Here is a 24,123-nt window from a genome sequence, read left to right as displayed (position 1 = left end):
TTGTTCAAATGGACCTTTGAGTGCAGACACTGTTTCCGTGTGGAGCCTCGTTGAAATCCATGGGGCTTCCTTGGCTGCAGGAATCTTCTCATGTGGATCAGATTGCAGGATTGCGAGCTGAGTGGTCATGCAAGAGAAGCAGAGAAACTGACTACGCAAAGTGCTGTCAAATGCTCAAACAAACTGAATAGAGGGAGTAAAATAGTGTCACTCTCATCTTACTGTTGCAGTGATACTGAGCGTTGCTTGTGACAATAGTAGGGTGATAGGTGTTCAGGCAGAAGTGTGACTATTTTCAAGCTGCGCTTGTCCCTTTAAAGGCAAATGCTGTTGACACTGCTCGATATTGAAACAATTTCTGCCCTGTTTTTAAATGGCTCTGCCAAGAGCCAATCTAAATGTCTGGAGTGGCTTGCTTCTCTCAACAGCAGCCTCTCCTGCTAATCAAGGAGTCACTGATTTACTCCAACAAAAGCAAGTTCCTTTATTTGGGAGCTCCCATTTTCCTTGAATTGGGGAAGAGGCTCTTGAAGTAGAGGAGGATACAAAAATAATAGTATTGGGCAGCCCAGGTGAGATTGGGTTTACATTGTGCTAGGAAATGTACAAACATGATGCATGTTGGCAAGACAAAGGGAGGGAGAAGCAGAAGCAGAGAGAGGAGAAATGACTTGCCCAGGGAAATAAGACAGCTCAGCAGAGTAGCCAGGAATAGAGCCCAGGTCTCCTGACTTTTGGTTCAGTGCTCTCCTCACTGTGTCATGCTGCCTTTTAATATACTGCAAGGCAAACTGCTAAAAGAATAATGTGGTAGGAAGAATAAAAGAAGAATGTTAAAGATTCTAAAGTAGCAAGTGCCACAGAAACAATAAAGGTCTCTGGGTTGGGATTGGGGCAGTAAAGGGGATGCATTATATCCTGGTGCGTGTCTATCACATCCAAGGCAAACTGAACATCTGTATTTTATGAACTACTCATAAGGAATCCAGCTCCCTTTCTAAGTCAGGGGACCTTTTTAAAGCAATAGGAGCAATTAGGAGTATTCAGGAATCTCTTGAAAGGCTGGGGTATGTTATTTCTCTCTTTCAGGTTTGTGTCAATTTCATTATTAGTCATGAGTAAAGCAATTTACTGAATAATAAAGCTACTGAGTAACAGATGAGTGTCACATTAATTTTGTGCTGATTCATGGTGTCGTATTGTTTCATCATTTGCAAGTAGTTGGATGACCACTATGAATTTAGGGAAATTATTATGGAGTCCAAAAGTTTATAGATTTTTAGCATGTTTCTAGTCATTTGAAAAGACATTGTCATCCAATCAGGTGAAAGAAATAATGCCATGAGACTGAGATGACCAAGCATGCAACATAGATATGTACACAACACCAAATAGTTCGTAAACAGCCCCTGGTCTGAAAACTTTGTAGACAATTACTTATGAACATTGGGACAGGATCTGCCAAGGACAATGGGGGGTGATGAGGTGGACACCACCAAAGAGCAGACGCTTTAGCCACATACTTTGTATGAACATCCCAGTTTGTTGCAACTCCTGCTTCCCAGTGTTTATAACTTGGTAGTACACAATTTACTTCCGAAGCCTGACATCCCATAATATATATGACTTAATTCTCTGCTGTGTTAGTCCAGTTTTATGACCGCTTAATGCCACTGAAATCAATAAGATCACACTCATAAAAAAACTGCAGCAAGGCAATGGAGAATCAATCGACAGTATATACTGTATAGTTTTTGTTTATCAGTACTTTGACCTTGGTTCCTGGAGACTTTAAAGGAAAGTCTATATTTAAAATACTGTTGGACGTTAGGAGACTAGAGAGAATAAGATAAAAGAGCTCTGTAATGCCAAATAATTTATTTCACAGTGTAATTTTATGCAAAGAACAATATAGATTCTTAGGAAGACAAAAAACAACAACCAATAAGTGCAAAATTTGGGATTTGTTAGAGCTAACTTGACTGTATGTGTCTAATAATCAGAATTGTACCCAATGCCTCTGTCATAGGAAAACATGTGCATGGTTTCTTATCATTGCATGTATCACAGCTGGGTTGAAAAATACTTTGCTGACCAGTTCTGATGTCTAGGTCACATAGTTCATGTGTTTGGCAATGAGTACTGTTCCCTACAGTACATTTAGAACTGCTTTGTGCAGTCTGATTTTAAATGTCCTATGTGATGGGATTCCAGAATTTCCCTTGGGAGATTATTTCTTTCTTACTGGGTACACAACACAGTAATCTGTCCTGGAAAGGAAGATGGTTTTATGTGATTGGTAACAAGCTTTCAACAAACAAAGACAGAATACTGTGCAAGCCAGAATAAAACACACTCAAGGTCAAATTGTGGATGACACCTGGGGAAGTATATAAAGGAACCTTGCACTGCTGCAGGACTGCCAATCACAGTGGTATTCCCTGAGCTTTTGGAGGGGGAATGGAGCACATGCTGCATTTTCTAGCTCCCCTCTCTGGTGTGACATGAGACAGTGCAGGTCCACACCAGCTTTTAGTTCTTCAGGGCCAATTGAGATAATGCATCAAAGCCTGCAACCCCAGCCAGAACAAGCTGAAATGCTGGTATGGTGTTTACTGCTTAGGCTTCTGTGCTGCGTGGTGTGGGGTCTGAGCTGCTTCATGCAAAGTGAGAGCTCTGTGGTGAAAATAACCTGAGCCTGTGGAGAATCAGAATATCTCCCCCCTTTTATCACACTACAAGCTGCGGGACATCACACATTTTCTCCTTCTCCTGTTCCACAGAAAACCACCTTTCACAAAGCCCCAATTCCAGACCCATCACCTGTTCCCCTTGTTCTTTGGTGGGATAGAACCTCCCTCCCCCACCGACATAATAGAACATAGGGGAGAACATTGGTGTGCCCATGAACACACAGAAACACAGATAATTGTCCAAAGTGTATCTGAACCTACCATTGCCAAAACTGGGCTGGAAGCCTCCTCAGAATGTAATAACTTCTCTCATGGTGACTCTGCACTGCCGATTCCAGATGGTACTAGGTAGCCCGCAAGGCCCAGATCCTCAAATATATTTAGGCATCTCAAGCACACACAAAAAAAGAACTTTTTCAGATCTCATATGTGTGTTTCAAATTCATTCTGAATTTCTGAAGAAGGCCCGCATTGGCTTTTATTCATTAAAACTACTTAGCAATACCCTTTATACAATATAAGGCTTTTTCATCTTGACATTACTTCTTTTATCTGCATTTCTAGGCACATGCATGGTACCATACAATGTCCTTTGATAAATAAGAGCTGCCTGTCTGTTTCTTTTGCTTCAGAAAGAAGGCAATAGTCTCATTTGTTACTTCATGTTTTGTTTACTTTAGGTAGTTATTTAAGCAACAACAAAGAGTAGGGAAAATGGCCTTCACTGACTTGTAGAGTTATCTAGTGGTTTTTGCTGCCTCTGGCAAAGCTGAAGTAATCAGTGGAACGGATTCCAACACTCATATGTTATGTTTGTATATCAGGGTCCTAGGGTGGGAAGCTTATGGTGCATTTAATGGCAAAGCTATTTCATTTTGCCAGCTCTTTTGTTAGTTGTTAGACAAGAACGACAGGCATGAGAAGTGTCCCAATCCCATTGTGTATGGGAGAAACCACTGAATTTTTTTTTTGAAAGGGGAAGAAGGAATTGCTTTAGGTTTAGCATATAGTTCAGTAACACGGAAAATCTGGAGCTATATTAGAAACAAGCTTTGAATGTCATGTCATGTTTCATCCCTTTTCACGTTTACTAGTTATACAAATATTTTGCACCATCATATTACTTCTATTATTTTTATTGGTATTGAGCTCAGATAGCACTGAGGAGGCCGAGTCATGGACCAGAGCCCCATTGACCTAGGTTTGCTGTACAGATACATTATTTCTGATTATACAAAGGGCCAAATTAATCCCTGGTGCAGGCAGGTGAAACTACTGAAACCTGTGATATTCGGAATGAAATCTGAGTTGCAGTCGTTCACCATAGCAGAGTTTAGTTCTTAATTAACACACTTCCTATATAGCTGTGCTGATTTTAGTAATTCAAATAGGCATGTCACTTGCTTTGATGGTGGTTCTCCTAAATCCAGTGCCTACTTCTATGGGAAGTGAAGATTCAAAGTAGATGGTGGTGCTTGACAATCTGTGTCCCTGTGCCTTGTGTAGTCATTTAGACCAATTCAAAGGGAATGTACGATGGTACCATTCTGATCGGGAAGCATTTTATACCCACTTTGCACTGGGGTAAATATCTTCACAAGGTGCAGGGTAACAGTGAATCAGGCCCAGGAACTGAAATATTTTGCTTCGTCATCCAAAGGCCTAATCCAACACCAACTGATACCAATGAGTCCTTCTAATGACTTCTATCAGCATTGGGTTGGGCCTTAAAACCGCCTAAGTTTCTAATCTCTAAAATATCTATTTACCTGACCTATATTCTACAGAAAGCTGCTATTTCTTATGTACCATATGACAAATGACCTGGGATTTTGTGGCCTCACAATATAATTGTCATAGAAATGGTATAATTGACCATGGGAAAATAAATTACTTTGTCACTAGGTCAGCAGTGACTGAATTTTGTTACCAGATAAGATTCTTCAGTGTCCTCCTACATTTAACTGAGTTTGGCAGATCCAGATCCTGGATTCCACATCACCAAAACAGCCACCATAATAGGCACCTTAGATGATGGTCTCAGCAAGGAAACCAAGGACCTCTTCCTCTGCACTCCCTCACTAGTGTAAATCACATGCGTTCCCCGGGCTCTTCTAATGGGGATCAGAGCACGTGGTATCTGAACTAACCCTTTGGGTCCTGGTTTAAATATATTGGCATGTCAATGTGTGGAAACGTGAATTGCTACTTGTCTGCCTCTTCAGCAGACCGAGAACTTCACTGTTCCAGGATTGTCAAGTTTTCTATTATAGATGCTCTAAAAATTGCAGTTTTCCAGAACACCCTTCCCCAAAATGGAACGGGCTTTCCCAAACTCTCTCCCATCTACCTGTCCAAAGCATTGACTCAGTAACTCACCTCCTGAATGTTATGGATAGTTAGGAAGTAAAATTTACTTTAGAAGGACTTTTGTTTGAGATCTCCTTATTTCTCCCAAATTAAATATAGCCAGTGCTCATATTTTTGGACCATTACCCATTTGTATGTCAGAATTGCATATCTTACCTGATCCTGTAGAACAAATATTTCCTCATTGAGTTTTACTGCAGCGATCCTTCATTCTGTTCTCTCTCTTTCATTGCCTTCTGGGAACTTGAGCTATAAATTTAATGCCAAAACTATTCCATTTTTTTCCTGCTTCCTTGGCTTTGCTACCTACTCCCACTGCAAACACACGGTCCAGTGGTCTCATGTCATTATTCATCATGTTACTTGTCTAATTTAGAGAATGAGCTCTTGTCTGCTTATAAATAATAGAACTTCCCATTTGGTGGGTGTGGTTAAGCTAAATAAGCAAAGGCTGGAACTATATGCCCGAAGTTAGAGATTCTCCTCAAGATTTAATAGCAGTCTTCAGAGAGGGGAGATACCTGTAATGCTGACTCTAACTTAAGAAGCATTAAATGCTGCATTATTTGACTTCATGACTACTTGCTGAGATGGTCAGGATGGGGGAAAAAGAGCAGTTTAATGCTGACTAGAGCGAGTATCAGAAATGCATCATGTGTGGTCATAAATATAGTCTGTTGAGTTATTCGTCATGAATAATATTCAATGAAGATTTCATCCTTTTTACTGGTCACAAGTGATTCACAAACTCATCCCAGATGGCAATCCTGTGCTATGATCGCCATGGATAAGCTACTTTGCCTGTATGAAGCCCCATTGACTTTATGGGAAAGGAGCATTAATTACTGTCCATGTGCTGATTATTGATAAATATTTATCAGCCCAGGGTACCTTATGGGTAATTCATTAATTGTTAACTCTATTTCCTGTGTATTCAAGGTGTGCAATTTGTTACCAAAATCAGATGGCATTGTTTCTACTTCTGGATTGGATTATTGGAATTCTTTAGCAGCAGTGTTTAAATTTGGCCAAAATTAAATTCTATAAAACAAAAATATTTTAAAATAAAATTTGAGATCAGTCAATATTTCCACATTAAAAAAATAATTCTAGTGAAAATAGTTTATAGAAACCCAAACATAACAGCATTAAGAATCTGAAAATGAAACGGCCAAACAGCGAAATTTATCATGTTGTTGAACCTGTTTTTTGTCTGCTTGGGTCTATTCAGTAAGCAGCAGTTTTGCATATAAGAAATTTGTATAGTGAATATAACCAATCAAAATATTTTTTACAGAAAAAAAATCTTGTCAAAAATATTTCTTGTAGAAAAGTTCCTTTTTGATATTTATTTTGATTTTTTTGTCTTAGAGAAATTGTTTCTCATTTAAAATTTTCACTTAATTTCAATATTTTGAAACTGATTCCTGCCCCCTCCCTCTTCCCCTTTTGTTCCATTTTGTCTCTGAATGGTATAGAATGAATAACTGTTTAGGGTTTCCCCCTCTGTGCCCTCCTCCATTTTGCATTTATGTCCACTTTTCCCCCCACATTCTAACTTTTCAAAGACTTCTCCAAAGGTGGAAAAGTTACAGAGAAACAAAAGGGAAAAAAATGCAACGGTCAAAGATGTGTGGACGTGAGAAAAAAATCCAACTTTTTTCAGGTTTTTTTTTTTTTTTTAGAAAGCTGAATTAAAAAAAAGTTTGGTTAGTTTTGAAACTTTCCAAGGAGAAGAACATTTAAAGAAAAATATGAAATACTTTACTGTATTCTTTCATTAGATCATGTGGCTTAGAGACAATGAGACTGGGTTGTTGGCCGAGTTACTGTTACCAATATGATCAATTTCATAAGATCCGGACTTGCTCTGAGACAAAGCACTCATTTTACAAGGCAACATTTTGCATGCTTTGTGGTCCTTATTGTGCTTACACGTCTCAGTACATGTACTTTACATGCCTGGTGGGTCACATACACAGCTAAACAATTTCTGGACGATGAGCGTGAGTGCTTTAACTTTGTATATACTATGTGTGTATTATTCAAACTTGGGCACAAGTACGCGATTTTACATTGATCTGGTGACCTTTGTCTTCAACTGGGAACCTATGTGAAGACTTGGTCTGTTGCAGATGGAGTTGCTGCAACTCAAGCTCATCAGTAGGATATTGCTTCCTCTAAAACATTGTCTATGTTGTATTATGGATTCTTATCCATTCTCTGGACATGTGCATTTGTGACCCATTTTGCCTGTGTGTGTGTGTGTGTCCCCCACAGGCTCTCCCTTTGTTTACTGTTTTATAGCCTGCGTGCTTGTGTGAATTAGATATTTTGCATGGAATCCTGGTGAAGTCAATGTGATTATATATTGACTAACTATTAGTGGAGCTAGGATTTAACCCTTTCTTGATTTTGAAGCTGCCTGAAATTATGGTGAGGCTTTGCTACTCTGTATACTGTGTCCTCTGTAGCACCATTGCCAATTTAGGCAATGTTATCACAAGACTCACAATATTTTGTCATGTTCCTAAATCCCCAGCCCCTGGAGTCATGTGATTGTATGAGAATCTCAGCTTTCATTTAAGTAAATTTCTAGCTCTCATGGCAGGCTTGAAAATATGAACCCTAAAAATTCAAAACCCAGAAGGTAAATAAAAAGAACCCCAAGTTTATTATTTTTAAGAAGTCTCTCATGATTTTTAGTGGCCTGGCTTATGGCTTTTGAATGTTTTGGAATTGACAATATGGCTTTAGATATATATTTTTAGCTGGACTTGTGCTATTTCTTGTGTTCTAGCAATGTTTCATTCAAACACTCTCCCTGAGTAATCAGCTTTTTACAGACTTCTGGTGAATTTGTATCAAACTCTACTCTGTCCTGAATCATTTTCTCCGTGTCAGTAAAATGCATAGCCTTTAGCCAACAGACTATTTGATGGGTTTGTTCACACCTAGTAATTTGTTCTGAAATTTATAATGTGTACACAATGGGTAAATTTCTGAGATGACCTGTTCGTCCAGCCTATTGTAAAATGACCCCGTTCCCCTTGCTAGAAGGATCTGCAGAAAACATGAGTTGAAACACAGTTTCCTGGCTCATATGTAGGCTATTTCCCAAGCAGGGGACAATCCTACCATTTATTTGCTAGTGTATATTATTGGAGTATGGAAGATAATCCTGATGCTGAATGTATAGTATAGGCACCCATCAATCCACTGAATCATGGTGTACACATAAGAGGTCTAGTCATGTGCCTTATGAATCTGTTTACGGCTGACCTGCCCAATCTGAGAGTGATACAGCTTGTTACAAATGTCACAGATCCAAGTGTTGTCTGCATTAGAATCCAAGTTTACACAAGCTGCTTTCTTCTTTCTCGCTTTGCTTCCATCCTCCGGATCAAGGCAGCTTCACGTTGAGCTTCACCCAGTGCCAGATATTTCCTCCAGATTGGATGGGATTCTGTGCACTCCTCCCAGCTTTCTACATTGATGTTAAAGGACTTAATAGCATGTTTGCACACATCCTGGTATCACCACGAAGGGGTGCTGAATGAAAGGCAGCCTAAATCAGCTCAGTGGTAGTGGCTCAGTTTAAACAGAGGAGTCTACATGCACAACACCAATGGGCCAGCACAGAGGATTTTTCTCCAACTGTGATTCAGGATTTAATGCTTTGGCAGCAATCCTGTCAATTTAGATAATGGTCATTTGCTTTAAAACATTTGGTGGACGGAGCAAGACAAACAGTTTGTGCAGAGCATGTAATTTCCCTATCTTTGCAAACTGCTCACCAATCCGCATCTGGCATTATTATACATAGAGGAGAGATTGGCAGATGATTCATTTGAAATAGTTCTTTCTTAGCAGAAGTGATTGTTTTCTATAATGCACAGGGGTCTTTGTTGATTAATTATGTTTCTATGGTAACAGTTCATGTTAGCAGGGACAAGTTTGGGTTAAGCAAAGGAATTAGTAAAACTGCAACAAAGCAGTTTAATAATTAAAGAGATTGGTTCATATATGGGGGGAGAAAAAAGATAAAGTAAAATCACTGCCTCGCTTTCTTCAGTGTCTGATTTTTGTGGTGCTTGAATATAAATAAGGTGAGTGGACTGGACCTGGTTTTAACATTTTTGGGCAGGCATCTGAAATCATTTTGTGCCATTCCCACTGGCAGCATAATAGATTCCTGTTCCATTATCGCCCCATTATGTACACTGTTGGCACAATTGTAATTCTGCCCTCAGCAAGGTTATGCTGTTACTGTGTGTGTACTTTTAATCCAAAAGCCTATCATTACTACTTCAGCAAATCTGAGGGTAGGCTTTAGTGTTGTCTGCCTGCGTGTGACTTTGAGAAACTGGACATGTGGAAAGTGGGTGGTTGTGTATTGAAAATGAAAGGCTGTTTGTTGAGGGGGAAAGAAGTCGGCGAGGGCATTTGGATGTTAAGATATTTGAGCAGTAACAGGCATGTGAAATGAAGTAGGTGGTCTTGACGTCTTAATGGATGATTTCTCGGATATTCAGTGATTGTATTGAAAGAAAATACCTGAGCAAACTTCATTATAAATCAGTGACCCATTTTTGGAGGTATGATTTCCTTGGTTTAAGGTGTGGGGAAGTGTAGAAGGTGTTGAGTGAAGGACATAGAGGAGCCTGCCGCCCCCCCGGGAAAGGGCCGCCCCAGGCAGGTGCTTGCCCCGCTGGGCTCTGGAGCCGGCCCTGCATAGAGGAGTGTGTTTTGGATGGTGGGGAGACAGTGTAAATAGGGAGGGCAGAAAGAATTGCTGTGTGTGAGAGTTGTGGAGGTTTATTGATTGGTGTGGGGGAGGCAATGGGAGGACTGGGTGGGCTGGGGGAGGCCAGGTACAGCAACGGGTGATGGATGGAGAAGAGGGATTGTAGGGTCTCAGAGTCAGCAGGGGCATGGTGCTGATAGAGTGGCAGGGAGGGGTATGTGGAGACAGGGAAGAGGAAATTAGGGATTGCAGTTAGGTGAGGGGTTGTTGGGTAAGAGGAAGCAGCTAGGCTAAGAGACGATGGCTGGGGACATGAGGGGAAGTGGAGGTGTGTGCTGGTGGACATCCTCAGTGTTGGTGGGGGGAAGCAGTGGAGGTATAGGAAGGGAGGTGTCATTGGTGGAGGTGGACAAGGACTGTGTGGCCTTGGTAATGGAAACCTCACTGCTTAGTGTGCTGTGTGGAATTAACACATGACGATGGTCTGAGGAGCCAGGGGCGGCTCTAGGATTTCCGCCGCCCCAAGCATGGCAGCACGCCGTGGGGGGCGCTCTAGCGGTCGCCGGTCCCGCGGCTCTGGTGGACATCCTGCAGACATGCCTGTGGAGGGTCCGCTGGCCCCGCGGCTCCGATGAACCTCCCGCAGGCACGCCTGCAGATGCTCCACCGGAGCCACGAGACCAGCGGCCCCTCCGCAGGCACGTCTGTGGGAGGTCTACTGGAGCCGCGGTCCCAGCGGACCTTCCGCAGGCATGTCTGCGGGAGGACCACCGCAGCCGCCTGCCGCCCTCCTGCTGGGACGCCGCCCCAAGCACGCGCTTGGCGCGCTGGGGTCTGGAGCCGGCCCTGTGAGGAGCTCCTGCCAAAAATAAGCTCCACTCTCTAATGGGCGAGAAGCCAAGAACGGCAAGGAAGAGTCAAGGAACAGAAGCATCATATCTAGTGCTCCAGTCTTCCCTCCCATGCTGATCATTTCCAGTGAGTTGATGTTGCCAGAGTACAATTGCAGTTTGTGACGCCTGCTCTGTCAGTGTGATTTGTACAGAAGTCGTCCTGCTCAGGTAGCCATATAGTTGGGCTGAGATGGGGGGTGGGGGATGGATGTGAGGAAAGAGAGAGACCCTAGGTCAGTAATTACCATCCTATATGAAAATTTCAGGCTCTGTCCCCTTCCCTGTACATCTGCAAGGCCTGTGCACATAAATGAATGATCAACTGCAATTATTAAATCCCATGGTAGTTTTCAGAAAACCGTTGCCTTTCTGTGTTTGTTTGGGTTGGAAGGAATTGTATTTCTTCTCCATGACATTCCCTCAAGGACCAAACCCTCTTGACTTCAGAACTAGCTTTGTTCCTCAGCCAGATCTGCCGTTTCCTGCAGGCCCACTTCTTTTGAGCCAATCTCTTCTTCTGAAGAAGAACCCATTGGAAAATTCAAGCTGCTTTCTTGCTACTACCATGCACAAATTAGTGGTGCGTAACTCCTCCTTGACTGCATTAGAACCAGTTTCAGTGTCATTTCTTGAAATTTTTCTTCACCTCCACTTCCTGTAATTCATAAGGTATATAATAATGTCTGATCAGGGATGGGAGGAGAAAACAACTTTCAGCCAACCTTCTTTTCTCTCCCAACCTTCAACCAACTGTAAAAGATCCCATGCTACTAAATCCAATGGCCTTGGCTCTATATGAGAGGAATGATGGTTTTAAAGCAATGGACTGGGTTAAGTTATGACTGACTCTGTGAGACTAGGGATCAATTTTATAGTCTCTGTGCCTCAATTTTCCATCTGTAAAATGGGACTCAGATTTCTTTTGTTTCACACCTTCTCAGTCTTGTCTATTTGGATTGTAAATTCTTTGGAATAGGTTGTTTGCACAACTTAACACAATAGGGCCCTGATGACAATGATATTGGTCCATTAGTCCTAGATGGAAATGGTAGTATTATCAATAATACCAAAAAGTCAGAAGTGTTCAATAAATAATTGTGTTCTGTATTTGTGTGTGTGTGGGGAAAACAGATGATGCAGTTTCATGATATGGTGGTAATAACTCTTTCCATTGCACTAGTATCTCTGGAGGATGATAAACAGAAGCTACTAGAGTTGAACATTTTTTTAATCAGCAGGTACAGATAACTTGCATCCAAAAGTTTTAAAAAAGCTTGATCAGGAATTCACTGGACCATTAATGTTGATTTTCAATAAGTCTTGGAGCACTGGGGAAGTTTCAGAAGACTGGAAGGAAGCTAATGTTGTGCCAATTTTTTAAAAAAAGTGTAAATGGGAAGATCCAGTTAATTATAGGCTTGTCAGCCTGATATTGATCCTGGGCAAGAGGTGGCTCATATGGTGCTCAATTAATAAAAAAAAATGAAAGGAGGGTAATGTAATGCAAACCTACATGGGTTTATGGAAAATAGATCATGTTAAACTAACTTAATATCTTTTCTGATGAGATTACAAGTTTGGTACATAAAGAAAATAGTTGTTGACATACTATACTTCTGTAAGGTGTTTGACTTGGTACCACTTATTTCTGATTAAAATAACTAGAAAGATATAAAATGAACATGGGAGTTAAGGTGGGTGAGGTAATATCTTTTCCTGGACCAACTTCTGTTGGTGTGAGAGAGGCTTTCAAGACACACAGAACTCTTCCGCCGGTCTGGGAAAAGTACTCCTCGTGTCACAGCACAATGGGATGTGGAACGGATTGTTTAGCGTAAGTCGTTAGTACCTATTGTAAGGGACCATTCAAGATAGAGTGGCCCATTAATGCTAAACAATCTGTTCCATGTTGCATTTTGCTGTGATGTTAGAAGTAGCTTTCCCAGACTCGAAGAAGAGCTCTGTGTAGCTTGCAAGCCTCATCCACCTTGTCTCTCTAGTGTTCTGGGACCGACATGGCTTCAACTCCACTGCATACATAAAAGTAACATGGCACACATTAAATTGATTTAAAAACTGGTTAACGGATAAGTCTCAAAATGTGCTTGTAAAGGGGAAATCATCAAGCAGGTGTGTTTCCAATGATATCCCACAGAGAAGGTTCTTGGCTCTACTCTATTTAACATTTTTATCAATGACCTGGGGAGTGGTAAATTGGGGGAGTGGTAAATAAGGAAGAGGACAACTCACTGATTCAAAGTGATCTGGATCGCTTGTTAAAGTAGGTGCAAGCAAACACTATATGTTTTAATATGGCTAAATGTATACATCGAGGAACCAAGAATGTAGACCATACTTACGGGCTGGGGGACTCTATCCTGGGAAGAATTGACTCTGAAAAAAGATTTGTGGGTTGCGCTAGATAATCAGGTGATAATCAGGTAATAGGCTTCCGATGCAATGCTGGGGCAAGGAGCTAAGGCAATCCTGGGGTGCATAAACTGGAATCTCAGGTAGAAGAGGAGATGTTATTTTACCTCTGTATTTGGTGCTCCTGCTTCTGGAATACTGTGTCCAGTTCTAGTGGCCAGAACTCAAGAAGGATGTTGATAAATTGGAGAGGGTTCAGAGAAGAGCTATGAGAATGATTAAAGGATTGGAAAACATGCCTGATGGACTCACAGAGCCCAGTCTATTTAGCTTAACAAAGGGAAGGTTAAAGGGTCACTTGATTACAGTCTCTAAGTATTTACATGGGGTTCAAACATGGAATAATGAACTCTTCAATCTATGAGAGAAGGTATAGCATGATCCAATGGCTAGAAGTTGAAGCTAGACAAACTCAGACTGGAATAAGGCATACATTTGTAACAGTGAGAGTAATTAACCACTTACTAAGGGTTGTGGTTAGTGATGGAGAATCCACAATTTTGAAACGAAGATTGGGTGGGGTTTTTTTCCTAAAAGAGATGCTCTAGGAATTATTTTGAGGAGGTTTTATGGCCTGTGGTTTACAAGAAATCAGAGTAGATGATCCCAGTGGTCCCTTCTGGCCTTTTAATCTCAGGTTTCCAGGTGAGATTCAATGAGCTACTGTAATACAAATAATCACAAATGGAAATTTCAAGACCATTTTGAATGGAGCTGAAAATTCCCAAAATATAACCCTATCCCATCCCTATTGGAGTTTGTTATGCTTTCTGTAAATGAACTAACTGGTTTGAGTTTTAAATCCTCCCAGTGCTATTGCAAAGGCTGAACATAAAACCCAGCTGTCCTTCTCCCCTCAAGTATTATCATCTTCCAGTCAATACATTAGTCTGCTTATCCTAGGAGTGATATGTAACAGGAATTTCCCCTCACTGAAATGTAATGAACTCCTAATCATGTACTATTATCTTAAAGTAACTTGCTGCACTTGTAGAATTTATATTATTTACTCAATAGTTCAATATTTAATAAAGGGCCTGCATGGCTCGCTGTCTCAGCAAACTCTCTATGCCAGATGTTATCACATTTAAATGAAGGCCTAATCTAGAAAGACATGCTCATGGGGATGGCTTGCAATCCTTTTCTAGTGGCTATCGTTGAGCAGAAAACTGTCTTAAAAAAGTAGAACACCCACCAGAAAACAGATCAAGGCCCAAGAAAATGTTTTGTTCCCTTCATTTAAAATGACAAATAATGCCACATAAAGTATCAATCTAGCAAAGTGCATATGCAGCTGCATAACTTGAAGTATATGATACAAGTGTTCCTGTGGAAGCCATGTGCTTAAGAACCAGATTTTCCAAAGTATTTAGGTGCTAAAAGAGGCAGATAGTGAGATTTTTTCAAAAGCATCTTAAGTAGGCTAGGCACTTAACTTCCACTGGAAATTAATGAATTAATTGCCCAACTCGCCTGGGGTCTTTGAAAATTCCACTAGGTGCCCAAATGCATCATTAACTCCTACATGCCTTGAAAAATCTGGCCTTAGGTGCTTTCCTGCATGGGAACCTATGAGATTTGAATTAGAGAACGTCAAAGAGGGATTGATGAGTCGTTTGGATTGGATAAGACCTAGTCACAAACTTTGCCACAACTCCAGCGGAACCTAAACTGATTTTTTCCCAGGTTTGCAACAGTTTGTTACATTTTATTTAACTTATTCTTTGTCACCACATTTCTGGACAGGAGCAGAAGTAAAAGATCTGAGGTACTACAGCAAGACTTCTTTTTTCCTGGCATTTTCAATGAGATGGAAAGCAGGAACTAATGGAATTTTTGGGGGAAAGCTTATTCTCATAGGACATCTGGTCCAGATATTCAGATCCAAGAGACTCAGATAGTTTGGATAAAGGTCACATAAGCATCCAAAAACTGGGTGCTTATCTGAACCAATGCTTTGCCTTGCTCATATCCACCCCTAAGTACAGGCTGCAACTGTGCTCAGTCCATGCCCACTGATGTCAATGGGAATCCTTTCAGTGACATCAGTATGCACTGGATCGGTCCTATTGCGATTTACCATTCCGCAGGCCATATAAGCTGGATATGAGTCAGCAGTGTGCCCCTGTTGCCAAGAAGACTAATGGCATATTGGGCTGCATTAGTAGGAGCATTGCCAGCAGATCAAGGGAAGTGATTATTCCCTTCTATTTGGCAATGGTGAGGTCACATCTGGCACAGTTTTGGGCCCCCCACTACAGAAAGGATATGGACAAATTGGAGAGTCCAGCGGCGGGCAAGGAAAATGATTATGGGGCTGGGGAACATGACTTACGAGGAGAGGTGAGGGAACTGGGCTTGTTTAGTCTGCAAAAGAGAAGAGTGAGGGGGATTTGATAGCAGCCTTCAGCTACCTGAAAGGGGGTGTGTGCAAAGAGGATGGTGCTCAGCAGTTCTCAGTGGTGGCAGATGACAGAACAAGGAGCAATGGTCTCAAGTTGCAGTGGGGAAGGTCTAGGTTGGATATTAGGAAACACTATTTCCCTAGGAGATTGGTGAAGCACTGGAATGGGTTACCTAGGGAGATGGTGGAATCTCCCGCCTTCGAGCTTTTTAAGGCCCGGCTTGACAAAGGCGTGTCTGGGATGATTTAGTTGGGGTTGACCCTGCTTTGAGCAGGGGGTTGGACTAGCTGACCTCCTGAGGTCACTTCCAACCCTGATCTTCTGTGATTCTTCTATGATTCTATAAGGAGTTGAGGTAAGGTGGTTTTTTTTGTTTTTTTTCTTTTTTTTTCTTCCCCCATACTATGCACCCACACAAGAGCTCATCACATTCTGCACCAAATTACTCTGTTTCCTATAAATGAAATGAATAGTGGGATGGGGGGGGGATATTTTGTCAAATCTGTGAAAATTGTGAATTTCTTGAATAAATAATTTGATGGCTATTATTCAGGTAGTTTCTTGTACTGATGCCTGATTCTCGCATGCCTGTGATGCACTTAGCTAAAATATATCAAAACCATGATCTAGGCTCAGTAACACTGACAGCTTTGACATATGTTCCATTTCCACTGGGAAACCTACTGGTTATCCAGGTGTCCCAGTGTCCCTGGCAGGGTTTGGATTCCATGTTACACCTTGGGATGTTATGGAATACAACAGCATAGCTTATGGGCTGTGTTATACAGGAGGTCAGACTAGATGATCACAGTGGTCCCTTCTGGCCTTAGAATCTATGAACCACCAAAGCTGTTACATCCCCAGTATTTGTCCTTTCAATTATTTATATACCTCCCATAGGCCAATCCAGATATTCTATGAGTTGTGCTGAAATATTGTGTTGTGCTAGACAGTAGTTCGATTCAGTCCATTCTCAGCCATGGTATTATGTCACAGAGTTCAGTTTTGTTCATTTGAATGTGGTGAGAAAGGCAGAACCCTGAGATTGCCTATGTAGACTCCATACAGATCAGCCAGCTTGGGGTTTATTGAAGTGGCACTTTGTCCCAGTTGAGCTAAGCAAGAAATTATAGGAACATGTTATATAAATGTGAAGCTGTTCCTTAATTGCATAGAGAAAATATCAGTTTTAATGACCTTGGCAAGAGTTATTGTATTAATAAAAAATTAAGCATCATGAAATTACTTTTACACGTTACCTTATTATGAGTAAATTTATTTTTTTTATAGGATGCAGCTTTTAGTGGGTATATGAAATGGAATTTGAGACTTAATAATTGAAATGCTTCATTTAAAAACATTGTAGTGGTAATGGTAATTGCTACTGATTTAGTTTCTTTAAAACTGCTGCAACTATCACAACACAAGTGTGACATATTATTATTAGGCATTCAGTGTAATGTTTTTCCAATTAGGCTCACAAATATAATCTAGGTCATACTCCAATACACTTGATGCAAAAGCGCCCTAAAACTCAATCAAAGCATTAAAAATGTAGTGAAAAGGAAAACTTTTAATTTTACTTTTGAGAAATCCTACCCAGGTAACACACAATATAACAAAATATCAGATGTGAGACAGAAAAAAAAAAGATTATTTGGACTTAACTGGGGGCTTTTTCAGCATTTCACAAAGTTGGCGGCTTTTATTATCCCCACTTTACAGGTGGGGAAACTGAGGCAAAGTGTCTGTGTACATGACAAGTTACTGTTTTGCAAACCAGGGCATGAATCTACGGTGCACAAGCTTGCCCTCCCATAATGTACTGTGCAGATACTGCTGCAGCACACTGAAAATCCAGGAGTGCAGCTTGGCGCACTGCACTGTCAAACAGGACTCCATCAAACCGCACTCTGGAGCCTGGTCTACACTAGGCGTTTAAATCGGTTTTAGGAGCGTAAAACCGATTTAACGCCACAACCGTCCACACTAGGAGGCACCTTATATCGATTTTAATGGCTCTTTAAACCGGTTTCTGTACTCCTCCCTAACGAGAGGAGTAGCGCTAGTATCGGTATTACCATATTGGATTAGGGTTAGTGTGGCCGCTGATCGACGGTATTGGCCTCCGGGCGGTATCCCACAGTGCACCACTGACCGCTCTGGACAGCAATCTGAACTCGGATGCAGTGGCCAGGTAGACAGGAAAAGCCCCGCGAACTTTTGAATATTTCCTGTTTGCCCAGCGTGGAGCTCCGATCAGCACGTGTGGCGATGCAGTTAAAAATCAAAATAAAGAAAGAGCTCCCGCATGGACCATGCGGACGTGATCGCTGTAAGGGCAGGCAAATCTGTTCTATCAGCGCTCCGTTACAGAAGACGAAATTCAAAATCATTTTTTTAAAATCTCCAGACAGACGCCATAGCAGGGGCTCAGCGCACTGCTGCGTGACAAGCGTAACGGAAAGCCAAAGAATCAAATGGACGCTCATGGACTGGAGGACTCAAGCTATCCCACAGTTCCTGCAGTCTCCGAAAAGCATTTGCATTCTTGGCTGAGCTCCAAATGCTTCTAGGGTCAAACACCGTGTCCACGGTGGGTCAGGGCATAGCTCGGCAATTTATGCACCCCACCACCCACCCCCAGAAGTGAAAGGGAAAACAATCCTCTCTTGACTCTTTTACATGTCACCCTATCTTTACTGAATGCTGCAGATAGACGCGATGCTGCAGCCGTCAACACTAACATCCTCACTCCCCCCCCGCCATGGGTGGCTGATGGTGCAATACGACTGATACCCGTCCTCGTCATCAGTCTATTGGCACATGGGGCAGTGCAAAAGGGCTGGTAACCATGCCGACTAGCATCAGTGAGGTCAATCAAGGGCGCCTGGCCCTAATTTTTCCTTGTAGATGGTGCAGTATGGCTGGTAACCATCCTCATAATAGCAACAGGGGGCTGAGCTCCATCAGCCCCCACCCTTCATGTGTAAAGAAAAGATTCAATTGCCCCTGGACTAGCAGAGGGATGCTGGGCTCCTCTTCTCCACACTCCTTACTGTCCTGTCTGGACTATCATAGCAGCTGGAAGCTGCCTTCCACTCATTTCTCACTAACAAGTCACTGTGTCTTATTCCTGCATTCTTTATTAATTCATCACACAAGTGGGGGTGCAATGCTATGGTAGCCCAGGAAGGCTGGGGGAAGAACGGAATCAACAGGTGGGGTTGTTGCAGAAGCACCCCCTGTGAATAGCATACAGCTCATAATTTCTGTGGGATCTGACACAGAGCAGCTGTGCTCTCTGGCTCTATGATACAGTGGTTCTCTAGTACACTTGCCCATATTCTAGGCAGGACTGATTCTATTTTTAGATACCAAAAAGGAGGGATTGACTCAGGGAGTCATTCCCAATTTTGGCTTTTGCGCCCCTGGCTGATCGGCCAGGGGCACTTATGACAGCAGCAAATGGCACAGTGAAAAAGGACTGGTAACCATGACCATCTTATTACCAATTTATGGTATGGTAGATGGTGCAGTATGGCTAGTAACCATCTCTGCTATCATGCAAAAGCAAAAGCATGCTTCTGTGTAGCGCTGCTGAATCGCCTCTGTGAGCGGCATCTATTGCACATACGGTGACAGTCACAAAAGGCAAAACAGGCTCAATGATTGCCATGCTATGGCATCTGCCAGGGCAATCCAGGGAAAAAAGCCGCGAAATGCTTGTCTGCCGTTGCTTTCCCAGAGGAAGGAGTGACTGACGACATTTACCCAGAACCACCCGCGACAATGATTTTTGCCCCATCAGGCACTGGGATCTCAACCCGGAAGTTCCAAGGGGCGGGGGAGGCTGCGGGAACTATGGGATAGCTACGGAATAGCTACCCACAGTGCAACGCTCCAGAAATCGACACTAGCCTCGAACCGTGGACGCACACCACCGATTTAATGTGTTTAGTGTGGCCGCGCGCACTCGATTTTATACAATCTGTTTTACAAAACCGGTTTATGCAAATTCGGAATAGTCCCATAGTGTAGACGTACCCTGGGACTTTAACTGCTGTGGTGTTCACACAGGGTGTTGTGCAGTAGGCCAGTGTACTGTAGAGTCACACCCTGACTTGCCATGCAGCAATTTGCTGTTTGTAGACAAGCTGTAAATCTTGTGTCCAAGATGAAACAGTGACTCACCTGCAAACTTGAGAATCAAATCCGGGTCCTCTCACTCCCCATCTCATGCTCTAACCATTGCTTCCCTTCGTCATGTTAGGCTTGGGTGCTTTCTTTTAGCACCTAGCCCTGAACAAAGGGAACAGTACAACTGTGCTGCCCCATAAGAACATAAGAACATAAGAAAGGCCGTACCGGGTCAGACCAAAGGTCCATCTAGCCCAGTATCTGTCTACCGACAGTGGCCAATGCCAGGTGCCCCTGAGGGAGTGAACCTAACAGGCAATGATCAAGTGATCTCTCTCCTGCCATCCATCTCCATCCTCTGACGAACAGAGGCTAGGGACACCATTCTTACCCATCCTGGCTAATAGCCATTTATGGACTTAGCCACCATGAATTTATCCAGTCCCCTTTTAAACATTGTTATAGTCCTAGCCTTCACAACCTCCTCAGGTAAGGAGTTCCACAAGTTGACTGTGCGCTGCGTGAAGAAGAACTTCCTTTTATTTGTTTTAAACCTGCTGCCTATTAATTTCATTTGGTGACCCCTAGTTCTTGTATTATGGGAATAAGTAAATAACTTTTCCTTATCCACTTTCTCAACATCACTCATGATTTTATATACCTCTATCATGTCCCCCCTTAGTCTTCTCTTTTCCAAACTGAAGAGTCCTAGCCTCTTTAATCTTTCCTCATATGGGACCCTCTCTAAACCCCTAATCATTTTAGTTGCTCTTTTCTGAACCTTTTCTAGTGCTAGAATATCTTTTTTGAGGTGAGGAGACCACATCTGTACACAGTATTCGAGATGTGGGCGTACCATGGATTTATATAAGGGCAATAATATATTCTCAGTCTTATTCTCTATCCCCTTTTTAATGATTCCTAACATCCTGTTTGCTTTTTTGACTGCCTCTGCACACTGCGTGGACATCTTCAGAGAACTATCCACGATAACGCCAAGATCTTTTTCCTGACTCGTTGTAGCTAAATTAGCCCCCATCATGTTGTATGTATAGTTGGGGTTATTTTTTCCAATGTGCATTACTTTACATTTATCCACATTAAATCCCAGGAGGAGCCTTGGGAATAATGGTGACTTGGCCACAGTTCTTCCCCCATCTTGATTCGTGGGGAGGACAAAGCTAGAGCAGCTTATACCCTGCAGTGTAGCCAGCCAGCTTCTCTGGCTGACATATAAGGGGTGAAGCCAAGTCCCTTGCCACACCCCCACCTCCTCTACACCTCTCCAACCCCACCTGTTTACCCACAGCCAGGGAGTATTGTGTTAGCAGCAGGCCTTAAGAGCTAAGTAAGGGAATGGAGGTGGGGTTACTTCTCCATTTTAAAACTGCATGGCCGAGTAAGGGCTGTACCAGTCTAGCCCAGGGTGTTCTGATAAAGAAGCTTTCTGAATTCAGTATTTTGTAATAGTCTGGTGATTTTGGATGTGTGGTTAAATTGAGACTGAGATCTTTAAGATGTATGAAAGAGAGGCAATAATACCATAAATGCTTTGCCGCAGTTGCTGCATCTTGCTTGGGAAAGTACAGCTAAGACTGCAATGACAACTTTTTTGCTGAACACATCATACTCAAGCAATAATGATTGAGGTGTGGGGCATTTCCTTGGAATTAATGACTGGCTGGGAGGAGTTGATGGCACAAAGAATAGCAGAGCCATTAATCTCCGTCAGCCATTAATTCCCAGAAAATGTCCTCTGTCTAGTCATTATTGCTAATATATAATGAAGAGAGAGGTTTTTTTGGCGGGGTGATGGCTTTACTTTCCATTGGCACATACAAGGCATTCTTAAAGAAAGAAATATTAATATATCTCAGTTATTTTGAGAGCCAAGTTTTCAGAGTTGTATTGTGCATATTTGCTTAAATGAGAACTCTAAAAAATGAACCCAGCTCTTAAGTGCCCACCACTTAAGAGGCAACCTTTCCAAAACTTTTGACAGATGAGCTTCCCTTCTAGAAAAAAAGCATTCACATCCTCCTTTGGCCCTGATGTGTTAAAAGCCTTCCCAAAAAGAGGGGTCACTCAGAGTAGATTTTGTCCATCTTCATAATATACATCCTCAGCATTGCCGTCTCTTGTGATTTTACTGTGAGTCTTGTGAATTCTGGAATCTCTTTATCTTTAACATGAAAGCATGTTTCTTGACTTCATCTCATGAATTTTCATTTACTCAACATAGTTGCTATCTCCATGACTTTCAATGGAGCTGAAGTCAGGGAAGATGACCACCATTTTGTTAAAGTCCTTGAATGTGGAAGTGAAGCTGCCCCTAGTAAGATGGTGAGCAATTGCAGGGTCGGAATTGTGACCCTGAGTCAGTTCATTCTCTGCTCCACTCCTGGAGCAGTATAGCTGTGTGCTGCCCTTTACTCAGGACAGATTGTAAAGTTGCAACAATCTAGCCTTGTATGAAATGAATCATGATTACAAAAATACAACAGATAACTGATACAACATACTAAAATACAGCTGTAAGTATAGGAATAACATGTGAAATGTCCCATATATTGTACATATTAGTATAGTTTGGTAATGTAATAAGAGTTCAATATAAAATGTTGGTAATATATTTTCAATGTGTGTTCGGTGATGCAGTGCACATGCTGCATTCATGGTGGATTTCAGAGGGCAGGTCTGTGCTAGAAGCACTACAGCTGCACCATAGTGCACCTGGTGAAGATGTTCTATGCTGACAGGAGAGCATCTCCCACCAGCATACGGCTGCTGTGGACAGCGCTTAGGTTGCTGTAACTTACGGTGCGTGGGGGTGTGTGTCTTTTTCACACTCCTGAGTGAGTAAGTTACAGTGGCTTAAGTGGTAGTGTCGACCTGCCCAGAAAGTCTGACCTAAGCCAATATAAGATTGTGTATCAGTGGTAGCAAAGCTTGTTGCTGTCTGAACACAGAGATCACAACTAGGCTTGCTATGAAACTAAGTGGGCCACACTAATTTGTTGGGGTAAACCCACCCAAACACCTGTAGTTGTGTGCGGGCGGGCGGGCAGGAAGGTAGCTTGGCTTGAAAATGTAGGCACCTAGGCCCTCTTCTTGGGTATTGTGCCGAAAAGCAGACTGAATAGGGGAAGATTTTCAAAGACGTAGACTCCCAACTCTCCCTGAAAGTCAGGGGTTGGAGTGTCAGATCCCCGTTTGCAAATATCCCCTATAAAGCCTGTTATCAACCCCACTGAAGTCAGTGGGAGTCTTTCCATTGACGTGGTTGGACTTTGTATCAGGGCAATAAACAGGGAGTTTCCTTTTGAAGATCTGTGCTTTTCAGTGCCCAATGTAGCTGTTTTACAATGCTAGCAGTTGATGGTCTGTCAAAGGGTGGGTCCTATGCTATGGAATGGAGGAAAGTATTTGCAGCCATGACTATGTTGGCTTTGAAAAGCATCAAGCCGGATTCTTCCTGCACTCCCCAAATAATGAAATAGTGTTGGATTATCCCCCTAATTTGCATGCCTTAAAAGTGACATTCCTCAGTTCTCTGCAACTTCCTTCCACTCTGTTTTCCTGACTTTCTCTATTGTTTTCAACCCCAACTCAAAATCTATCTCTCTCTCTCCTCAGTGTAATTTTCTTTTAGTGATTTAAAGTGTCTTCCCTTCCCTCTGTTTAATTACCACTCTGTTTTGATCTCCATCTCTTTCAGGATAGCCGGTTGCTGATTTTTTATTTTTTTTTAACTATGGATATTGTTGGGTTATTTGGTTGTGGTTCCTTTCTGTTATTTTTTCCCCTCACTCTGGTCAAAGGTGCTATAAAAAATAAATCCATGAAATGGATCTGTCTGAGTTAGTCAAATGAATCAGAGTTTGCGCGTATTCATTGACCAGCTCTACCAAGATATGTCTCTGCTAATGAGAAAAGAGGTGAATGTGGTGTTATCTACAGTATGTGTTCCTTAATCTGTAGCCCGGTGTATCTAAGGTAATAAAACAAGCATTCAGGCAGAGTGGGGATAAACATTTATATCACAACAATGTGAGCATGTGGAAAAAAGCACCGGACTGCCTGAATGTGATGCAGTAGCTTATTGGGTATAATTCTGAAGAGGATTTATTGGTTTTAAGCTATTTTCAAAAATCATCTGTTCTCTGCATTTCAGGAATTAGCAGAGTAGTAGTCATGTTAATGAAAGCTTAAAGACTAAATACATGTGATTGAACTCCCTCTGTTGGGTTTGGTGGTGACTGGCTATGTGGTCAGATCAAGGTGATTTGGACTTGCATTTCACCCAGTCTGCAAATGTATAGAATTCCTAGGGCTGTCTGATTTCAATTCATTGAATAATAATAGCTGGGATATGGTAGCAAAGTCCAAGTGTGAGGGGCAGCATGGGAACTTTAAAAGGGTTCCCCATAAACCTCCACAAAGCT

At 42.1% G+C, this 24,123-nt stretch overlaps 1 long non-coding RNA gene across 1 annotated transcript in view; it reads left to right on the top strand.

The window, feature by feature from the left end:
- The window catches only part of LOC123372336, an 81,697-nt gene that overhangs the window by 26,533 nt on the left and 31,041 nt on the right, over positions 1–24,123 (top strand). The window lies entirely within an intron of this gene.

This window comes from Mauremys mutica, chromosome 6 (assembly GCF_020497125.1).
Source record: "Mauremys mutica isolate MM-2020 ecotype Southern chromosome 6, ASM2049712v1, whole genome shotgun sequence".
NCBI lineage: Eukaryota > Metazoa > Chordata > Testudines > Geoemydidae > Mauremys > Mauremys mutica.
This window is presented reverse-complemented; position numbering and strand designations above follow the sequence as displayed.